The following is a 21,171-nucleotide window of genomic DNA, read 5'->3' as shown; positions in this document are numbered from 1 at the left end:
GTAACAGACTAAACTCCAAACAATATATACAATAATATAATATTAATTAGTCAGTGTCAATTGTTGTTTTGTCCTTTGTATGATGAATTATGTCTGTTTAGTAGCCATTTCCATACTATGCATACTCTGTGTGTGGGGGGGGGGGGCGGGGCGCCAGAGGGAGTGTTCGCCCAGGGCGCCAAACAGGCTAGGACCGCCACTGCTTTTATGAATGCGAGAATGGAGAATTTAATGCTCCAAGTTAAATAACATCTTTATTGCAGTTTGTTACATAACGAAAGCAGATGCAAATGATATAAGCAAAGTGACTACAAACAATAGAATAAGAATGTATATATGTATGCAGTTATCTGGCACACTCCAATCACAGTCTTGTGAAAAACTAAGAATGCCCCCTGATTCAGCAGCTTGTAGAACCACCTTTAGCAAATGTAACTTGAAATAATGATTTTCTCTATGATTTTATCAGTTTTTCACATTGTTGTGGGGGAATTGTGGCCCACTTCTTGTTACATCAGTTCATCCAGGTTGCAGGAATCTGTTTATGCACAGCTCTCGCAAGGTCCCACCACAGCATTTTAGCTCTCCACCCCTGTGCTTGGTGTGATGACATGATATGTTTCTTTTTTGCCAAACATGGTGCTCTGCATTAGGGCCAAACATCTCTACTTTAGGCAAACCTTTATTTTAGTCACTAGCTTGTACTGGCTTGTCCCGGCTCTGTTGACCATAAATATTTCAGGAGGCTTTAAATGCATGCAGGTAAACTGTGTAGAAAGCAAAAAAGCAGCATTTGGTGTAACATGTTCCAAACTAAGACGTTACTGTAATCCCATCACACTTTTCAATAACACAATTATGTCATATGTGACTGTACAAAAATCAGTAATTACATTAAAACTCTGTTGCTATTCACATTACAAAGGTTCTTACTTTTAAGCCAGACAAAGAAAACAAGTTAGCCAGAGCTTATCTTTACATTTTTACATGCTGTGGTTTTTATACATTTTTATACATCAATATATCCCAAATGTTAATAATATGCATGTAATAAGTCCCTAGTAACTACATAAATTGCTTTTTTTTTAAAAAGCAAAAAAAAAAGCAATAAACAGCAAAGAACTGCAAAGAAATAGAAAATATATAGATATTATTGTGCACAATTTGCAAAATGGCAGCATGTGCATCAAAATAAACTGTTTCCAGTAGTGCAACCAAAGCGTCACAGGACCTATACAGAGAGATATAAAGTCAAACATGACTTTCCAATAACACCAATGGAGTTTTGATAGGCCGTAGAGCAAAAAAACCCTACAGTTTCCGCAAAAACTATGTCACTTTCTGTTTTATGGTAATGGTATCTGCACAAGAGGCAGACAGAACCAAAAAAAAAATAAAATAAAAAATCAAACACGCCCTTTTGTTCCTGTACATTTACAGCTCAATCAGCTGATTTCAGTTAGTGTTCAGGGAGGAGGTAACTTGTGGAGTGGTCTACAACTTTTAATGGACTTTACCTTGTATTTTTATTGCAAGACAGGACAAGGACAGTCTGGTAAAGTACAAACTGCATCCAGGACAGAAGCAATACATCTCTGGCTCTTTGCAAGGATCTGCCCGAACAGCATGCTAACACAAGCTAGCAAACAACTCCGAGTGACTCAGCCCAGCTCTGCCTGATCTTTAACAGGTAACAGAAACAATGATGAGCAGTCAGACCTGTATTTTTGTAGCTTTCATTTCTATCTCTACATATTTCAAAGGTAGAATCACTGTGGTAACTGATTTGAAGTCTCTAGATTTCAGCTGCTGTCTGGTCATATATAAAGATTGTATGTTTGCCTTCATTGGGTTAGGGATTTGTGTCACTGTGTGGGACTCTAGTCTCAGGTTTTTTTGTTACCAGCGTACGTCAGGGCAAAACTAATATGAGTACTATAACATATAACTGACGTTCTGCATTACTTTTAAGAAAAGTGATGAGCAACCTGTAATGACTCCATCAGTGCAAAAGAGAGACTGCAAATATAACAAGGCAATCTCAAAACCTTTGGCTGTTGATGATTTAGTAACTATATTTGCAAATGATGAGGCCGACACCAGTGGCCTGAGGTGACTTTTATAGAAAGTCAAACAGAGATTATGAACCTGTTTACCTCCACTGCTTTATTAAGGTGGATGTGATAAGAGTTGATGTCTCGTCTCTATTATCAAGGCTTTCCTTGTTTTCACACTACACTCTAACTCCTCTACGCCACACAAGTTGAAAAACACAGAGGAATTTGCTCATTTACAGTATCTGCTACTGCTACCTTTGTTTCCACACATATCTTCACATTTACAATAACTCACAGAACTTAAACGATCTGAAAGCAGTGAAAGCAAAGCTGGGCGCAGCTCATCTGGCATGTTGTTCTTTTATAAGTCAGGTTTATCCACAATGTGCAAATGCAAACAACCAAAAAAGCTGCTGCTCTAAACTGGAACTGGATAACTGGTTAACTGGAAACAGACATACCCTTGAAAATGCCAGAAACTACAGATTCTGGTGGCTCAAAATGAGTCAAGCTGACTTCCAGAAACATTAGCCAACTGGGACAACAAAATGAAAGTAATTTATAGGAAGCAAAAAGACAACGATATGGAACACTGTTTGAGATGTAAGGAGAGAGATCATGTATCTACTCTGGTTTAAATTGATACCTGTTTTTTTAATTTCACTGGACAATCACTCCTGCCTTGCTTGCCCCGGTGGAATGCCACTGACTGGCGCAAATAACCGGTAGTCTTGAAATGGATGTTTTCCACGATTATGGATATTCTAGTTTTTCTATCAACTTTTATTTGCCTGTCTTGTTTACAACCTACTTGTGCTGTTCTCCAGGAAATTAAAATATACTTTAATGCAGCTATATGGCGTTTGCAATCATGAAATCAGAAATGATTGTTTGAACTTTGCCTACAAAGTTGAGCATTTTATATTATTTTACAAGCAGGAAAAACTGGGTCAGTAGGGCTGGACCAAAAAGTTTGGGGTGATATATTAGCGGGACTATAGTTTCTTGCTTTTAACATTGTTTTATAAGTTGATTGATAAAATGCAGTACCAACAGTGCTGAAGTATTACATTGTTTGCCCTCAGTAGTGTCTAACAACTTTATTTTTTTTAATTATGTGATCTCAAAAATCCCTTCTGTCAGCCTTAATTTTATATATTTAGCCAAAAATTTTGGGTTATCATAACAAATTGAAATATGCATAGTCAACAAAAATACATATAATATCAGGTATAGCTTCATAAACTATTCAGGTTAGTGCAGGAGAAACAGAATCAGCAGGGAGGCAGCCAGCTCTAGTGTATTAGCCTTCCAGCATTGTAGTGATAGATTTACACAATGCTCAATCTCTGACCTTTCATTCTTGCCAGAGAAGAAGAGGACGCCCACATCTCCCTCTCTGTCTCCCTCCTTCCATCTCTGCCTCTTTCTTCTCATGTGTTTCAGTCTCTCTTTCAGAAGCCATAAGCAGCCTGAAGACTCCCAGACGGGTCTTTTGCACCTCTTTCTGTTCATTAAAGAAGAGTTTGATCTGATTTAACCGCTGAGCTCCACTGGAAGCAGAGAAGCAGAGCATGAACATAAGCGTTACCTCAGCCTGTTTTCTATATATTGCATACTTCCTAACATGAGGCCACGCCATGCAGGATGAAATCTGCTTGCACAAAAGCCAAAAAACTTCGAATCCATGGCTCCCTGTAATCACTGGAGCTTTTCTAGACGATATCAAAACCAAAGTAGCGGCTCATTTCTTTCCAACTGTGATTCTTCTGCGTGTTTTTTATTGCTCCGTTTTTAGATTTTGTTTTTTCGTGCTTTTCCCTGCCTCTGCCTGCTGCCTTCACAAAGACCACATTCTCATTATTTATCACTTTTCCTACCTTTCTTTCTACTCTTTTCTCCTTACCTTCTGTGCTGCTCTCTCAGTTAAAAGCATGGCTGGGTGGAAACTCTCCTCCCAGTACCAGTGACCCAATTACTCTAAGTTGTCCCTCCCTGGTAGGATGTAGCAGTGTCCCTCCCTGGAGACTCAGCCTGCAGCGCGTAGACGATCCATCACTCTCCTCTGCCACCTCCCTCTCACCACATTTATTACTGTCACACACACACACAGGCTCAGAGGTATCCACATTCCCTTACATGCATGGATGTCCTCAAATCCTCTAAAAGCAGATGCGCACATCAATAAAACTCAAATGCTTGCATAAGTAAACATATATGTGGATTTAATTAAGATCTGCATACACACAGTGTTACATAATTACAGGTGGGCGTCTGACACATGCTGATGATCAGTTCTTTTTGCTCTGACATTTCATCACACCTCCAGTCTTTGTTTGTATAATCCTGTATGGGTTTCTCACAATCGTGTCATTGGAATTTGATGAAGAGGCAGGTGTCATGAAGGCAGCGTGCAACCATTAATTTACAGAAATTACCTTCTACTGCTGCTGCAGCTGCTGAAGTGGGGGGAAAATACCTGTTTGAAACAGGTTCTGGCTGGTGAGGTGTCATGTAAAAGGTTTTCATTTATCTGTTCACAAGAAAGATTGCGACTGCAACCAATTGAAGTATTGTAAAAACCCATTTCAGCCTTCTACTTTTATTAAAAGTAATTAGATTACTCTGCTGTGTGTTCAAGGGAGTACATTCTCTTCATGTTTGAATTTTACAGTTCTGAAGTTGGCTGCCATTGCTCTGTGTTTAATGCATGGCAAAATCAATAGGAACTGAAAGCTCTTTTGACATTGCCTTGTGGTCTGAAAGTTAAATTTGGAATCGTGGCAGAAATCTAATACAGCCCCCTCTCAGGATTTTTGACTGATGCCTTCCCTTCACAGAAAGGTTGAGCATTGTTGAGACACTTTGCCACTTGTTTGCAAAAAGCACAAATTAATGTGTCAAAATACACCAAAGTTTAACTCACTGAATTCACTGTCGGTTAACTTGAATTGTGTTTTTTGCCGTCAGCTAAATAGAGATGAAACATTTATCACTGTTTAAGTGCATTTTTCATGTTTCTATCTGTCACTTCAGCTGCTAAATGGTCCAGAATTTTCATCATGTAGTCTTAAAAGTCTTGGTAATCTAAAAAACATTGAGCTTGCTTTCTAAACGCTGGTGTGAATGAGCCATTAAAGCATATTAGATTAGGTTTAAAAAACTTCTTTTTTTCTTCACATAAATAGGAGAGAATACAATAATTTTATCATCCACATCAATGGAAAATTGCCTTCGGCTCACCAAGTCCTAAAGGAATCAATCAAGTCACTTCTTATTAACCCACATTTAAACATATACGTATACAAATGTTTAACACAACAATAAAACTTCAATAAAACAATAAACATCACAGCATCTACTTAGATAGTGGCATCCTATAACGTCGTCCTGACGACATTCATTCAAAGTCAGAATAAAGAGGGTGTTTACGATCAGCAACAACAGACTGGGCTTTCCTTAAAACAGCCTGATGATGCAGTGTATCCAGTGAAGTTTGTTGTCTGACAATAATTTTTTAAAAGTTTTTTTTACAAATTTAAGTAAATCTTTTGCCAGTTACTATAAATGATATAAATATATAATAAATATATGAATTAATCAGCTTTTCATTACAGACTTGTAACACATAAAATCTAAACAAAACACGGTATTTCAAGCCAGATAAAGAAATATGATAGAGATGTGATAAAAAAGGAGATTTTCTTTGTTTATATACATTTGAACCCATTGACTTCTCCCCCATTTCTAAGCTATTATACTGGTTAAAGTATCTTTCAGCTCTCAGATGCACAGGCCTCAGTGCACACTAATCAGCAGCATTCAGAGTATGACGTGTAAAGGACACAACCCCAGCAATAGCAGTGCCACAGTGCGTAACAGTTTGTGGATGTTAGCTTTTCTGAGCAACAAGCAAATCTGTCAAATCAGCAAAGGAAGTAAGTAAATGGGGCTCACTGCGGAAACATGATTATCTCCAAGCAAAGAACTAGATCAGTCAATAAACACTAATAGATTAATGGAAGCAATGGGGGATGTCGTTCCATCCCTAATTCTGGCACTGGTTTAATGATCAGAAATGCTGAAACAGGCTTCGATTGAGTTAAGCCAGTGCATTGCTGGTTTGAACCTGTAGTGGTGCAAAGCAGCTTCCTTAGTCTCTCCTTTCTGTATACAGTATAAAACTGTGTGTGTGTTTCAATCTGGGTTCCTGTTTAATTCTTTCTGTGTGTCACTCTCTTCCCTTCTGGCTGTGTAGCTTCTTATGCTTCTTGTGGCTCACAGGCTCCACAGTGATTGACAGATGCTGGAAAGGGAGGCAGAAGGGTTATCAGCCCATCTGACAATCAAAGCTTGCTTAAAGTAGAAGCACCAGCCTAGCACAGGAAATACCCCCAGAAGTTGGAAGGAAAAGCTATAGTGAAGTTTAATAGATGACTCTTAACCCTTTTTAAACCCAGGAAGTCAACAAATGCTTGCACACACTTGAATAACATGTGATAGATCCACTGTCAGGTGAATCATGAGCATAAGGCTCAGAAATGGAAGATGGAGAACAACCCATGGCATCCTGCTATGGGCTCCTGACTGATGTGTAGGCCATCAACTGAGATAAACCTGTGGCTTCACAACCTCCCAGCATGGCATCTGTCCAAGCAGCTGAGCTGGATGAACCTTGAAAGTAAGTCCGCTGAGCATAAAGGAGGCTGAGCAGGGGGTTATAGCCAAGAAATATGGTTACCTCCCCAGAAATCACTTCCATAAATTCCTTACAAAATGAATCCTTTGATACTAGATCCCTTACAACATACCTTCTTTTCTTCTTTGTCTTCCCTTTTTTTGTCTGCCTTACCTGCCGTGGTTGCCCCTGGCTGAACAGGGGATTTGGCATGATTGTCCTGTTGTGTGGGTAGTCTCACTGGACAAGCATGCCAGGTGATTGGGATGGAGTACGCGGGCTGGGGATTTCAGACAAGCTTCACATACACCTGAGCCACAACTCCAGTTACTCATTTTAAGATGCTTGTCACTGACATGGCATTTGTTAACACTTTATTAAGTGGTAAAGATGCAACTTAACTATAGGAAAATGTGCATGAACTTTTAATTATTAATAGAGGAAAGACTTTTTGTAATGCTACTACAAAGTGTAAGGAGTGAATGTAAGACCTTTTAGAAAGCTAAACCGGTCATGTTGCGTGAAGCCAAAGAGGCTATCCATCTGTTGGGCTGAAATAACTTGTTGAACTTTTAAAGTGTGGTTGGGCTGATCTAAACATGGTGAGCCAACTGTATAATTGGCAATTCACGGAGCACTCAGCACTCAGTAATTGCTCTTGCTGTATCAAACTTGAAGCCATTAGACCCTATCAAAATTTATTTTCTGTGTGGGAAGGTGGCTAGCTCAGTCAGACAAAGAGGTTAATACAAAAACCTGGAAACCAAAACAGTATGCATACAGTGGACACATTTCATTTGGAAGATAGTTTCTCTAAGTACCCTTGTTCAACAAATATAACCCTGAGATTTACATAGGAAAAACAAGCTAAGATCTAGCTCACCTTAATGTTCATGGGCAGGTCATCCACTCACCGTGGGCCCAAATGTCATGGTGATCCGGGGCTTTTAATGATTTCTTTGAACTGTTTGTCTTTCCAGCGTGGAATGATTGTACAGCATACATCTTTAATGACTTGGATGTAGAAGTTTGAATTCATTTTGGAGTTTCTCTAATGCACACAAAATTAAGTCCCAGCATTTGGTTTAATGTCTGTTAACAAGTTGCGCCTCAACCAGATCCTTTTGATAGCGGACGATACGTTTCTGGCATAACTTCGGCTGGATATTAGAATTGGTACAGTTCATTTAAACCGGTTGGCTGGTGCAGATTCTGGCTGTGGTCCACAAATTTTTAACATGATTGAGGTCAGCCTCCCTCAAATTCCAATGTTAGCCTGTTTATCCATTCTAAAACCAGTGTTTATGTGTTTTTAGGATTTATCCTGTTGGAACACCCAGTTGTGTCCAAGTTTCAGCCTTCTAGCTGTTGGTTTGAGGTGAAGTTGAAGAATCTGGAGGTAGTCCTCCTTCTTCATTATTCCAATAACTTTGGTTAACCTACCTATCAATGTACTTGATATTTGGTACAGTGGTTTGAAGTTTAAAAGACACATTTTCTCCTCCAAACATACCTTTTGTCACTGTGACCAAACAGCTCAATATTTGTCTTGTCTGACCATAAAATGTTTTTTTCCAAATGGGATTTGGCTTGTCCGTAATGGCTGCTTCAAATTTCCTTGAATTTTCCCATTGTAGTGTTCAGTTCGGTGAGTGCTTTCAAAATCCTTGTCACCCTGGCAAAGAGAAACTACCTGTCACGTGACCGAATGGACTCAAGCGCAGACCCATAGTTCTTAGAATGAAAAGTCAAAAGTTTATTTACAATCACCAGGTGCAATATATACAAAGTGCAGGGGTGGGGGTTTCCAGGGCTCCATGGGAAGGAGGGGGAAAGATCCGTACACACAGTCACAATCACTCACGCCACGCTTCTCTTCTGCCAAACACACTCTCACTCCACTCGCACCACGCCATACTGCCAAACTCAGGAATCCATGGAAGGTAAACAGGAACAGGTCCAGGGTATCTATATACAGAGAAACACACGGTCAGAAAACAAGCAAGACATTCCTACAGAGACTAGGATTTACCGGGGCTGCACTAACTGACTCAGGTTATCAACGATCCAGTGACGAGAAGCCCTGAGCCACTGGTTAAGGTAGTGGACAGGAAACCAGGTTAACAAGCAGCAGGTGGTTAATCAGTCCAGGTGCGTGTATCAATGGCGGGAATCCGTAATGTGTTCCACCCAGGCAGGCAGGAGACAAAAGAGAGAGAGAGTGGAGAAAAACAATAATAAAAAAAACATGTGGCCTGATGCTGAGCCAACCGGGGAGACACAGGGACCATGACACTCCCAGTTGTAGTCAATCATGATCACCAACGAGAAGTTAAGAGGCCTTGGCCTTGTCCAATCAAAAAATACTGTAGAACCTTCAGCACCACTTATTAAAAGACTTAAGTAAATCTTTGTAAATATTTGAGCCTGTTTGTATAATTGTGACCCTGCGTGGATTAGAGAAAATGCAAAACAAATTCAGACTTGTGCACGTAATTTTGTTTTTCGAAGTCATTAAAGATGTATGCTGTACCATCTTTCCAACCTGAAAAAAGAACAGCTCAAAGGCATTCATGACATTCATGCCCACGGTGAATGTATTTAAACTTCTGACCTCAACTGTAGGTCAGACATTGTTGAATTTTTCATGACTGATTACTGATTTGGGAGCCAAAGCATAATGGAGGATTGCATTGAAAATGCACGCAAACACTTTTAGTGAGCTTTTGTAATGTCTCTGAGAAGACAGTGTTTTGTATTATATTCTTTACGCACAAAATGTATTTGTCAGCATTATGAAGGTTTAGTCGACTGTATGGCTAGAAGAGAAGAGTGGAAATGAAAGAAGAGCCCTGCTCTGGTCTTGTTTTGCACTGTAGTGTGAACTATGAATTTATAAAGTTTACAGCAGCATGTCTTTCCCTGTCAAGGTCATGAACCACGTAAAATGCTACCAAGAACTACCACTGGCCTGCAGGCCAGACTTTAAAAACCCCTTGATCTAGTGGTAAAACAACTATTAAGCTTCTCTTTGTCCAACATCCAGGGAGAGTTGAGAGCTACAGATGTGAACTTGCTCAAAGTGAAAGGTAAATCAAATAAAGATGGCAGGTGATATGGGGGAATTTTTGCCCAGGGGTGGGCCCATGTGAGTTTGAGAAATTTAACCTTCCTTTTTATTGAGACATTTTATGAATAAAATCCATAATTTACCACTGTTATAACTCAAAATCAAATAAATCTGCAAAACTACCGATTTAAGGAATATTTCCTGACCCTTGTTTCTGAAACAGCCTTATTCTTTGTTGTGTAGCAGCATAATAATGCAGTTCCTGCTCTTGACATTAAACATCAGTATTAGCCCATTTTTAATCTTCACAGACATCCAAGGAAACAAACAATGTCTCTACTGCTCTGCCAGCGGTCTAAAGGTGAAATTTGTGTTGAAAGGAAAATATGGCAAGTATTAGACATCAAATTAGTAATCCAGTTGGAACCACTTCTGAGTCTCACTGGAGTCCTCAATGCTAAACTAACTGGGTGTTTTTGATTAAGACACCTACCCAGGGACCACACTCTTACTATAAACCTGACGTTAATCCTGTTTTCAAAGTACTGATTTTACTGGTTCCCTGAAACATCATTTCACATTTCTAAACAATTTGTGAAGTGGATTTGTGGGGCATGGACGATGTCTTGAAGGCACAGAAGGCTGTTTCGTTACACACTGTGCTGTCTGTAAACCCTAGAAACATGGCAGTGATGGCAAATACTGGCTGGGTGCACCATAAATCCTGTTCCAAAAGACTTTCTGTGGCAGTGCTCTGTACCTTACTGTTCTTCCCCACTGCTCTGTAAGCCACAGTCTTATTTGTAAAAGAAGAAAGATTTCTCTTAGCAAGCTGCTCCCTTCTTTATGAAAGAAAAGAAATGGAGAGAATATGTCAGATGCTTCAATTTGTTGGGGTTGATCTGTCCACGTTATGGCTCAGGTTCTTAAATATATGTGTCATATATTTCTGTAAGCAAGTGGATGTGCTGACTGCATTAAACTCTGTATCATTTTCCCTTTGTGTGTGACTTCATGACTCAGTGTTTGTGCTCCACATCGCTCATTGCAAGACTAAAATAAAAGGCTTGGCATGTGACCATGAGTTTATTTGTGTGTGCGTGCATGTATCTAAACGTTAGTGTTGCACGGCGAATGCATGTGTATGTGTGTCACCGAGCTCCTGTATGCAAGCTCAAAGACAAAGAACCCATTGAGTCATTGCATGAGACTCCCATCACAAGCAATCGCTCCTATTTTCAGAGCTCCCTCGTTCTCATTATGGGCGCACATTGCAGTAAGAATATTGGTGACATTTAACCATTATAATCTGCCTCTCCTATCCTGCTCTAGCTTCTCTGCACTAATCGACTATATTAATGATTGGCTTCAAGACTACGTAAGCTGCATTAATGAGTGATGTGAGAATACACTGAAGGAAAGGAAGCTTTAATATATAAGTGGTGTGGGTTGAGGCCAGCACGAAATCACAAAATGGGTCTAGCCAGAAAACCTAAGATTATGAAGAAATGTGCCGGTTGTGATCTCCAGAGATTTGAAAGGGGGTCTGCACTCTCTGCGAATCAGAGTCCATGGGAAAGCAATTAACATACAGGCACTTGATGACCTCAGCATATAAGGCAGGGGAGCATAAAGCAGTGTGACATTTGTGTCTGAGACACGCAACTGCCCTGCTCTGCTACTGAACACGATAATTTCTCTTGTCAGGATGTGATTATCAGCTCTGGGTTCGCTCAGGCTTTTTTCCTCCCCAATTACTGTGCTCTGAGGGAAAGAGCTATCAGGATATGAAGGCATGATGCCATTTCCAGTGTCGCTTTCCTGCAAATGTGTGTTCTGGGAATGGGGACGGAGATCTTCTGTTGTTGTGTGCTAATGACGAGCGTCATGATGCTGCGAATGTTACTGTGATGCTTTTGTCAGTTGCAACACAAGGCCACCACAGCAAAACAAAGCTGCCCACTGGTATGAGACGAAATAACTAGGAGCAAAAAAAAGAAAAAAAGAAAAGTGAGTGAAAGAGGCACACAGAGAGAGGAAGGGAGGGGATGGCTGAGCTGACTGTGCACAGTCACCATGGCAACCCCTTTGACATGCAGCTGCCATACCTGCTGCCAATATCGGCGCTTTACTGAACCATTTGTGTCTTTGTATCAAAGATCCACATGCCCCGTCACATACAGATACAGAATACTATGTGATAATAGTGCACCATCATTCAGCCCATGAGTATTAATGTACCTTAAGTGCTTGTCGTGATTATGTCTGAGAGCTGATGTTTGGTGGAAAAAGCTGCTTAAAAGGGAGTTTTTCAGACACCTCACCTCGGTAATTACTTTGAATTATTATCACGCTTTAAAGTGAAGGGCCCGGGAGTACTCATGTGTGCTTCCGCGAGCGTTTCGAGGTATTCGTTCTCCAAATGAAAAAGTATGGTAAGGCTTCAGGGCAGATTTCTGAACTTAACACAGCTCCGGTTTTCCCAGAAATTCCCCCCAGTGTGGAGGTGCTCTGTTGTACTGAGGAGTTGGTACTTGCTATTAAAGAAGGTGTGCCAAGTCTGAGTTGTGCCGAATGACCAGTGGCTACTGCCTGAGGGTGGGTGACATCTGCACAGCCTGACAGCCTGTGACAAAACACCTGTGTTTTCTGAACTTCTGCACACAGTGCTGGATGCAACAAGCTGATGTCTGCTAACTTTACTAAGATAAAGGGACATCACAGTATCAGCAACCCGAAATAACAGTATGATGAAGGTAATTGGGAGTACATTTGTTGGCACGGTGTTCAAAAAGGAGAAATAACACAGCCAATACTATTCTATCATAACAACGCAAGGCATCAATTATAAATCCTACAGGCATGTGGGGGTGCTGTGTGTGTATGGAGACAAAAGAAGAAGAAGGAAAACAACAGAAATCGACCCAGATAAGGTAGGGGTGAAACTGTGTAGGTGTGGAAAGTAGTCAAAGAATTTTAGAGCAAACTTCTGAAATATTTCAAGTCTTTTTGTTGAAACTTTTACTATTTTCTAACACCAGGTCAATACATTAAGGCAAGGATATGTTGCAGTTCATGCTTTAGTAAAACAGAGAGAGAATTCCACTCTTGCAGAGAGTAGCAAAACACACAAACACAGGCTGGATTATAAGATGGGCCATTTCTATATTTAAAAAAAAGTAAGAGCATGAAAACAAATGTATTTATTAACACACAAAAAATTTCAAGAATTTTGAAACCTAAGCAACTCATGTACAAACTGGTACACCATGATCACGACGTACTGAGGTGCTAAACTCTGCTGACTCAATAACTACACATTTCCAAACCTCCGCTGGCATTAACATCAGCACAAACACTGTCCGCCAGAAGCTTCATAGCTTAGTTTTCCATAGCAGAGCAGCTCCTGTAGGTGTATTGTGCACGTGACTTCCAGGACGTTGTTGAAAACCAGGGAGTGGCAGATTCAAAATACAAATATTGTGTTTGTTTTTAATGTAAAGTTATCCACCACTTATTCCCTCATCTTAAATTCTGTGTAATTGTTTTTGTCTAAAATCTAACCTAAGAAGATGACTTGCTTTCAAGATACAGTAGAAATGTTGCCCAACCTGCACTGACTACTAACATGTTGTGTTTACTGTCCAGTGCTTTTAGTATCACAAAAAAGTAACATTTTCTCCAAAGTCTATGCACTGACATGATACTAAGGTACTGGTTCTCATGATATCCCCGATGTACCCCGCCTAGACAAGCCTTACATGCACACATCTTCTTGAACATGCACACACGCCTACTGATGGACAGAAATGCTCTCACCGGAACCTCCATACCATGAACAACACCTGCAGCTATGTAATTCTCTGCTGTTTTCTGCAGAGCTGCTGTGTTTGTATTTCAGTGAAACTGTTGTTTTGGCCCCAAGTGATACCAACAAGCCAACATGCACACACACACACACACACACACACACACACACACACACACACACACACACACACACACACACACACACATTTAAAAAAACTTATATGAGTGCACCTGCTCACACACATCAGCCAAGACAGCTGCTTGTGAGCTTTAGAAAAAAAGCTTCAATAAAATTTATAAACAGTTCAATGAATTAATAATGGTTCTGTCAAAAGAAACTTTCTCTCATGCTCGCACTGCTGTTACTGGGCAAAACTCTCCTTACATGATACCTTTTTGTTATTCACTGCCCTCAAACAGGGATTGGGACAAAGATAGTAAGCCACAGCAACAAGTAGCACTTGCCAGGTGACTTCAGTTGAAGTCTCAGTAATTCTTGCCGGTATCATTCTTTAGGCTTTAGCCTTTTTTTAAGTTTGTTGCCATAGTGAGTAATCTGAGTCCTGAGAAGCCCCTGACAGCACAAAATGAATTAGAATTGGTTTTGAAGAGGGGGAAAAAAGAGAGATTTTTGCTTTTACTTGCCTGTGTACAGAATGAAAATGTCTGATTCTCCAAAGAGGTTTGCTAGAAAGGTTGTAAGAACAGGTATTTTAAAGTGGCAATTTAGTGGACATGTTTTTTTAATACAGTATAATTATATACGAACTTGTCCGAATGTGTTTGATGAACCCTATAAATTCACAGATTTTCTTATTAGACAAATATTACGGGTAAAAATTTTTAGATTCAGGATTAGTGGTTCTGTAGTCTAGTGGTTTACACAGTTAAACAAAAGTTTGATCCCGGGAGAAGGCACAAGTGCCTTGGGCTCTGTGACATGAGGGGCAATTAGCAGAAAAATCTGGCAAATCAGATACATCGAGTTCTCTGCTGTGGCAAACTGAGTAAGAAATAAAGTGTGACACATATCCATAAATCTGATAAAGAGAGTATTAGTATACATTTAAAAAAAAAAAATACTGAATTAACATCATTAAAATAGGATCACAAGAGTGCAAGTTCATCAGCAGTAGTATGAAATGATTGCACAAGTTATGAAATGCATTGTGAAATTAGGATTGTACATGGGTTATTCACAGACTGAATTCAGCAGTGTCACAGCCTTTGGATGTGTAAGGATAGCTCTGAGGTACCTGCCTGATGGGAGGAGCTTAACCAAATGGTGTCCAGGGTTTGCAGAGTCTTGCATAATTTGGTTGGCATTCCTCACGCAGTTAGCGATATATAGATATTCCAAAGACAGTAGTTCTGTGCCAACGATGTTTTGAGCCTTTTTCACAACACGCTGGAGGGCCTTTGACAGCTTTGGTGCAACTACTGTTCCAGGCTGTCATGCAGTTTGTGAAAATGCTTTCTGTTGTGCATCTGTAGAAGCTGAAAAGCAGCTTTTGGGGCGAGGTTCGCTCTTCTTACCCTCCTTAAGAAATAAGGAATCCTTATTTGAACCTTACCTGTGTTTGCTGGGGTGCAGGAACGTTGCTTTTGATGTGCTATTGATGTATAGAGGTAAGAGTGTCTCTATGGTTTTCTTTTTAGTCCTGAACTCTGAAATGGTTTCTTTGGTCTTTGTCATGTTTAAGACCAAGTTATTGTTCACACACCATGATGTCAGATTGTGAACATCCTCCCAGCATGCATTTTGTTGTATCACCTGAATGACAGACAGCTATGGTTATTGTTCATGTACAGATCTGATAGGCTAATGGAAGAGTCTGGATGGCTATATGGGGCTGCTTTGCTCATTATAAGGAAATTGCTAGAGAGATAAAATCTGAATCTGCTATGGTTATCTAAGAAACCATAGCAAGAATGTTAATAATATTGTGGGTGTAAAAAAGCATGAAAGCACAGTTCAAGTATAATCTGTGTTTCCACAAGTTTCGACCACTTTTAGCTTTTTATTTCAACGTGTTAGCTTGCCAACTTTTGCGAGATGCAATATGTATTGCATCTCTGTTGGGGTCTTGACTTTCTTCGTGTTTCCCAGAAGACAGATGCCACGCATGTCATGAGTGTTGTTAACAACCTGCAGCTCGTCTGACAGAATGTAATCTGTGAGAAGAATATTATGAGCCAATGGTAGCGCCTGTCAGCTAACACTCGACACGTTATGACCCGAAACAACTCCTCTGTGGTACTCACTGAATTTGATTCAGAGCTCCTCTGTTAACACGATAGAAAAGGGGAGACAACAACAGCAACAGGAATATAAACCATTTATTCCCCCAGTGTCTGAATTCACTAGTAATGACCGGCTAGTTAGCATGGCAGTCGATGTGCTTAAATATTTCAGTTACATTTCATCATCATCAGAGGCTTGTAGCCCAAGAAAGCATACGTTTTCTCATTGCAGAGTAAGTTTTCTGTCTTTCTTTAGTCTTTATAGACAATAGCTAGCAACAAATATGAGTAATATTCATATGTCAGTCAGGCTATACACAAGATTCATTTTGTCAGAAAAACCCAAGATTAGAATTTTATTTGATAAGGTGCATTTTCTTTTACATTCTGTGTTTATTATTCTGATAATTGGATCTCATCAGAGTCTGTCTGAACAGGATGTACTTCCTCCATGAATGTGAGTAAGCTTTGAAATAGGAGCAATTTTCTGTCCGATATGGGAACAAAATAAGACAAAAGGAGAAAGGCTCTAAAATGCGCCAGTCGTTGTTTCCATAAAGACATTAAATGCTTCAAGTGGCACATCAAAATACCTTGATCCATTTTCTACATCCTCACTTTGCTCGCAACATCAAAAGAGGACTGAAATGACTACATCTGGTGAATGTTACCTTGAAAGCTGACCATTCACTGAGCTCCTGCTGATGCTTCAAATGTTCCACCTGCACACCAGAGAGACTGGATTAAATGCATAAATAACATGCATCAATTACCACTGTTGTGGCGTGTTAATTCTTCATACTTGAAAAGACTTGAGAATAAATGCTTTCAGATACACACAAGGTACTGAATATGTGCTTATTCCCAAAGCAGAAAAAGCTGAATCTTCAAATGGTTACATCTATATAGCATCCCTTCTTTCATACTTTCTATACAGGCAATGTGAGTTTTTGGAGAATCCTGAAAATGCCCGTGGGATCTCCCGCAGCAGCACGAGTGAGTGTTTGTTACCATTAATCAATTTATGCCTTCTCTCTTTCATTTGCCAGCTGAGCATTGCTCATTGTGTTATATTGTTATTTTTTTTGCTCATGAGTATTTTCCACCAATAAAGCTCATTTAATTTAGATTTGATAAAAAGAAGAAATACACACTGGAAGGCAGAGCCAGAAAAAAAATGGAGACATATTTCAGCCTAACTCTGACAGACTTGAGTCTTTCATATCTCCGCTGACTTTGAAAAGTCATGATTGGAATACTGAATATGAATATTCGGATTCTCTTTCCTTTTTTGTGCCGTCTTGTGCAAATGCACTTCAAACCCCAAAGACTGACACTTTCAGCAGCCTATATTTTTCGCTGTTCAGGCGATACGGTAACAGAGATAGAGGGTTTTGTTGCAGCTCATTGCATAATGTCAATAGACAATTAGGCATTTACTGGATTCTACCCGCAAGCTAATTAGAGCCACGTAATTAGCAGAGGGAGAGTCTTAAGTGTTCCCAAATGGAGCACCAGATAGCCACTTTATGGAGTGCTGTGCTGTGCTTCGGCCTGACACTCCAATCACAGCCCCAGAGACACTCAGACGAGGACTAGAGGTGCTTGACAAGGCTCAACATGGTGTTAAGTCAGGATAAGTGGTGTTCAGTAGTGACAAGACTGCAGTGATGCTTGGATATTTTTTGGGGGGTTAAAAAATGGTTGTTGCTATTTCTGTATGGCCCGAACTCACATTTTGAGTCCTTATATGAGAAGTTAAAGAACTCTCTTGAATAGGAGAGTTTCCTTAGCTTAGTAAGAGCTGACTTAACAACTTTTTTAAAAGGCCAAATACAACTTTTCTTAGTTACACATTCGAGTGATGCTCATCCCCATGACCTCATCTCATCTTCCAACTCATCTTGATCCTTTGACTCTCCCCCCTTTCTGTCTCCCTCGAGTTCATTTCAAGACTGCCTTATTTCTTTTGCTCTGATGGACTTCAAGCTGTGATGCAAGAGTTTCCCAGTCTGGGATGTCTCTTTGCATCCACCAACTCTCTCCCTTTACATCTCTGTATCCATCCAAACTCTTCCTTGTGATGTGCACAAATCAACAATTCAGTCACATCTATCCCTTACTCTCTGTCTCCCGCCTGCCGGTTTATTCTCGATTCTTTGTCTTGTTTCTCATAGGGCTCAGACGGGAGCGCCAAATGGCAAATTCAGGTCAGGCAGGCAGGCAGGCGGCCATCAAACACAGCTTTAATGACAGCTGTGATTGAATGGAGTTTATATGTGAAATGGCACGTCTATGATAGATCTGCAGGTAAAGATTACTTTGACTGCTACACTCGAGCTGTTGCTGGTCATTGCACACTTTTAAAAGTCTGAATGCATTCATAGCTATTTCAATTAGATTTGTGCATTAAATCTAAATGGATTACATTATATTTTACAATAGGGTAAAATAGCGCTCAGCATTAAATGAAAGTCATACCTCCTACAAATAGGACTGGGGCACCTGTTCAGGGCTATGAACAGTCATAGACTTTATGGTTTTCCACTGTGTGTTTCTTCTTTAACAGTCCTTCCTGTGATATTTAAGACTGTCTGGCTTTGTAAACGAATGAAAAGGGCTCTTATTACATACAAATGAATAGCAAATAGCATCTGTTAGTTCTATCCCTATTTGCAAATTAATTTACTTTGGAAAAAGAGCAGCAGGAGGCAATCTGATTAGTGAAAATTAACCAATTATGCTCCATCTGAAATGCTTTATGATGAATTTGAAAGTGCGCTAAGGCCTCAGTCACACAGGCATAGAGATGGGTTAGCAACCATCTGTCAACAATTGGTTGCAAGGGGAAAATGTGTATTCCCAGACTGGTTGCTGGCAGTTGACATGAAATCAATCACTAAAGCCCCAGCCAAATAGGTCAAGAGACAGGTCGGTGATTTCCTGGTTGCCAAGGAAAAGTGTGTGTTGGTCAGGGATTTCCAGAGGCATCAAAACCCTCCTTGCAATTGCTCTGGTCATCTGTAGTTTGCATGGAAGATGCAGATTTGTCTGCAAAGACTCACAAACCATCATTATTGAGTGTGTTATGGCAAAAATACACTGGGGACCTCTTCAACCAGCGTGCATCACTATTGCATCATAAACACTTACAAAAACTTGATCAGCTGCTCTGCTAGCTAACTTAACTAACATTAAACATCAAAGTAAACAAAAGAAATAATATGGTGCTTGTGGAACATATTTTTTCAAGTTTCTGTCCCCCACAGGGAAGGCTAGAGTAGAAGCATTTAGTTTTGAAGCATTATATTTAGTGGTTATAAACTACTCCGATCTCCACTGCGTTTTCCCCCTCTACCTCTTTTTTCTTCTTCTGTCATTGCAAACTTTTCACATCGCCACTGCTGTAGTTTAAAGTTTGTCACCCTTTCAGGATCCCTGCTGGCCTGAGGGCTCAAGCTGTAGTCTGTTCGTGATCAAATTAAAAGTTGTGCCTTTTGAAATGTGTTGGTTGCAGTGGTAAGGCACAACTCTCTTTTACTTTTTTTTACTCTTGAGGTGAATGTTTTTTAGGTTGCATCGCACTGCAGCTTGGAGAGTAAATCTCAAGTGTTTGCAGATAAGTTTGCATTTGTGGTGCAAACTATGGGTGATTGCAACAATCTGCCAGGAACCAAAGCAATCAAAAGGAGCTTTTTGGTGTGGCAATCTGTTTGCTAGCATCGAAAAGCAACCTCCAGCAACTACCCACCAATCTGTTCTCTGTGTGTGTGTGTGTGTGTGTGTGTGTGTGTGTGTGTGTGTGTGTGTGTGTGTGTGTGTGTGTGTGTGTGTGTGTGTGTGTGTGTGTGTTTAAATAATCTCACTCAGGGTTCACACAGTGGGTTTTTCCTTTGCATTCAGTTGTATAGCCATGTTTTAGATCTACACAGAAGAGCTGTGTGTAAGAGAACAAATCAGTTGGTTTGAATATTAAACAGCCTGCCCTGCCAGCTCTCTAGTGCAAAGTCTGAATATTTGAGAACAAAGCAGGTAATTGTCCAGAGACTTCTCTCTGGTGTCTGCATCTGGCAAGCTCAAGAAGGAGACAACTTCTCACCTAAAAGAGATTATTTCCAGTCATGCAAATTACTTTGTCATGCATGTGCTTTATGCAGAAACTTTGAACCACGTCTGTATTTTGATTCTCACAACACTGCCAAGAGTTCAAGAGTGAAAATGACTTGTAACAACATATTTAAAAGTTTGAAGATGGTTTCATCTAATACATTTAAGTCTCCTCTTCCATGCTTCGTGACAAAGCACACATCAAAAACTGAAGTGAGCAAACTTAAAGCCAGAATTGCCAGCAGTTACACACACCAACAGAGCCATCTCCAGCTGACTAGACTCCATTAGCTGAAGGCAAGTGTTGATTGAAGGTCCCAAAAGAGGCAATCATGAAAACTTTGACTTGGAATCGTTCTGTTAAAATGTGCCATGAGCCTACACCCAATGATCAGGTCTCTTTCTGCTTTTGCTTTATTTCACCCGTGAGTGTATGGAATACCACAAGCCAGCAATCTATACTAATAGTGGCTTGGATTCAGTCTTTCCTCTGAGCAGAATAGGGTTTTCATTTGGACGGTGGCTTCAAGTGCAAATCTGTCTGCTCCTGATAGAAGCCTTGGCCTAGCTTGTTATCACCAGGCACTTCATAAGTGATTCCCAATTGGACGCTTTCCTGAACTGGGACCCAGAAATCAGATTGTGAATGACTGTGACACTCTAGTGTCCCTTCAGCAGTCTGTCTAAAACGCTCTCCCTGCTGCTGAATGACAGGTACCTGCCAATAAACCCATTTAGTTTTGAAGAGGGGACATTCTCTGTGTTGCCTGCCTGAACCGCAAGACCTTATTAGTCTTTTACAGAAAGTGTCATTGAACCTCTGTTCTCCCTTGTTGGTCAATCAAAGTCACTGGTAGCTGGAAGTGCTGAGGGGGATTTAGGTTTTTTATTTCTGATGCACAGAAGTTCTTTTCTATCTGAGGAGTTCTGCAGACCTGATGATTGTCTGAGCCAAAAAATAATGGACACTTAGATAATGGCCAAGTTTAAGGTAAGGTACATGGTTAGGGTGTCATTTCTCACAAATGCATGGTGTTACATAACATGCACACAGCAAAAAATACATTGTCATAACAGGCAAAATGACTTAAGGAAAATTGGCATTGTGCACTACTTTATGATAACAGTCTGCAGAAAAAGCATTTCCCACATACTGTATGTAATCACTAAGAAATATGCTTTATATATAAGTGCAAACCATTTCA

At 40.2% G+C, this 21,171-nt stretch overlaps 1 long non-coding RNA gene across 1 annotated transcript in view; it reads left to right on the top strand.

The window, feature by feature from the left end:
* Positions 1 to 1,540: 1,540 nt before the first annotated feature.
* The window catches only part of LOC120433114, a 68,161-nt gene continuing 48,530 nt past the window's right edge, over positions 1,541 to 21,171 (top strand). Inside the window, exon 1 of the long non-coding RNA XR_005608327.1 lies at positions 1,541 to 1,690. This is a non-coding gene — a long non-coding RNA (uncharacterized LOC120433114). The remainder of the gene's footprint in view (positions 1,691 to 21,171) is intronic.

The sequence above is a fragment of the Oreochromis aureus genome, linkage group 15 (genome assembly GCF_013358895.1).
Source record: "Oreochromis aureus strain Israel breed Guangdong linkage group 15, ZZ_aureus, whole genome shotgun sequence".
NCBI classification, from domain to species: domain Eukaryota; kingdom Metazoa; phylum Chordata; class Actinopteri; order Cichliformes; family Cichlidae; genus Oreochromis; species Oreochromis aureus.
Note: the sequence above shows the minus strand (reverse complement) of the source record. Positions and strands in the feature narration are given on the sequence as shown.